General features: G+C 55.6%; 1 long non-coding RNA gene across 1 annotated transcript; it reads right to left on the reverse strand.

Annotated features, from left to right (window-relative positions):
* Positions 1–283: 283 nt before the first annotated feature.
* Positions 284–1,921, reverse strand: LOC105545107. The gene is made up of 2 exons (XR_001006871.1): positions 1,418–1,921; positions 284–886 (listed from the first exon to the last, which is right to left on the reverse strand). It is a non-coding gene; the product is annotated as an uncharacterized LOC105545107 (long non-coding RNA).
* Between the last annotated feature and the right edge of the window lie 22 nt (positions 1,922–1,943).

Here is a 1,943-nt window from a genome sequence, read left to right on the forward strand (position 1 = left end):
CGGAAGCTGAGGAAGGAGAATCATTTGAACCTGGGAGACGGACGTTGCAGTGAGCCGAGATCTCACCACTGCACTCCAGCCTGGCGACACAGCAAGACTCCATCTCAAAAAAAAAAACAGGGAGGAGCAGGGAATTTGAATCCACGTCCACCCAACTTCGGCCAGAAGAGAGGGACAAGCAGCTAAAGCCCAGGCTGGGAGGGGAACTTCTGCGCTAGTGCTTGGAAGTCGCAAGAGTGCCAAAGTCAGGGGCATCCCTGGGGGAAAGGACAAGCAGACACTTGACCTGATGGGAGCCTTTATTCACACACTCGCCTCCCCTCCCCCCTCCACTTCTCTCTTCTCAGGCTTTGGGAATTGGGTGTAGCCCTCACTCCCGTGAGGACACCCAGCCTGGCCCCCAGCAAACCTGGCTGGTTGGAAGGAGTCGCAACAGGAGTGCTGCGACATCCCAGCATGAGCCCAGACGACTGATACTGTTCACGCATAGTTCTCCTTGGACAGCTGCTGGTCCCCCTGGGAGTGCCACTGTACTGCTTGCTCCCTGCGGGGTTCATCCTCAAGGCCACTCAGCAGTGGCTATGATAAATTATGATAAATGTTGTCCAAGGGTCAGTGTTCAAAGAAGAGGAACAAAGGTAGTCAAGGGATCCCTCTGCCCCCAAGGGAAGCAGTAGATGGGGGAGGTAGGCCAGGCCCCGCTGGCTCAGGAACTCAGGCCAAGCCCTGGATATGCACGGGTGGTGCCGTAATGCCCAGCTCCTCCCGTAGAGCCCTCAGGGACTGCTCCCAGCGCCGCTCATAGTACAGGTTGAGGACACACGGGGCTCTGCGCCCATTCTGAACGGCCCATGGGATCAACTCCGAGACCAGCACTTGCAGGCTCCTGTGGGGCAGCAGAGGAAAAAGAAAACATCAAGTCCCTGGGGGCCAGGCACTCGACTGCTCAGCACTTGTGCATTTTCTCAGTTCATCCTCACAAAGACCTCGGAAGGAGGTAGTTATTATCCCTGCTTTTCAGATGAGGCAACAGAGCTCAGTGAGGTGGAATCTCAAACCCAAAGCCACTCATCTTGAACATGTTGAAGCTCAGGTTTAAATCATAGCTCTCCCACTCCAGAATCTAACACCAACTTGCCTTCCCACTGACGCTCATCATTCTGACCATGCACTTAGGCCTGGCCCAAGAGACCCCAGAGTCCTGTGAAACTTATAGGCTTTATTTGCTCACCTGAAGACCCTTGCCCCAGGCCAGTTTCACATCTCTGCTCCATTTTTTCTACCCTTACTTCCTGGAGAACTGGAAGGGGCAGGGCAGGCGCCCGTGTGCTCTTCCTACTTCTAGGAGCCCTTGTCCCTCTGAGTTCTGTCCTGACACCACCCTCAACCCTGACCCAGCCGCCACTTGAAAACTTACTGAGCACTGAGTTGGATCGGTCCAAAGAGAGCACCCAGGATGCACATGGGCAGGCCAGTCTGAACAGCCTCAAACCATTTCACCACGATCTCCCCTGGGGGTGAGGGATGGGTTGGGAAGTGAACAAGCTATCTGAAGGAAAGGCCAGTGGTGTTCACAGCAGGGCAAAGAGAGGCAACTGTTCCTCCCTAATCTCTACCAGGGTCAGCTGTGCCCAGTCCTGGCCTGTGCTGGGCCCTAGGGCACTTGGCTTCGAGTACGGGAGAGGGCCCAAGAGTGAACAGAAGGGAATAAGGGATGGAAAGGAAGCCTGGGGTCACAGCGCAGAGGATCCCATGACCCCATAAACCAGGCTAAACACTCCAGGATGCTTCCTGCAGGCCTTAGGGAGCTACTGAGGTTTCAGAGCAGGGAGGCAGCTAAAGCCCAAAAGACACCAGGAGTCTTGAAGATGGGCTGCTGCTACACTAGTGCAGGAGCCCTGAGGGCCAGTGGGAGGGAGAAGGGGGACATGTGGCAAAGATGC

This window comes from Mandrillus leucophaeus, unplaced genomic scaffold (assembly GCF_000951045.1).
Source record: "Mandrillus leucophaeus isolate KB7577 unplaced genomic scaffold, Mleu.le_1.0 Scaffold109, whole genome shotgun sequence".
NCBI classification, from domain to species: domain Eukaryota; kingdom Metazoa; phylum Chordata; class Mammalia; order Primates; family Cercopithecidae; genus Mandrillus; species Mandrillus leucophaeus.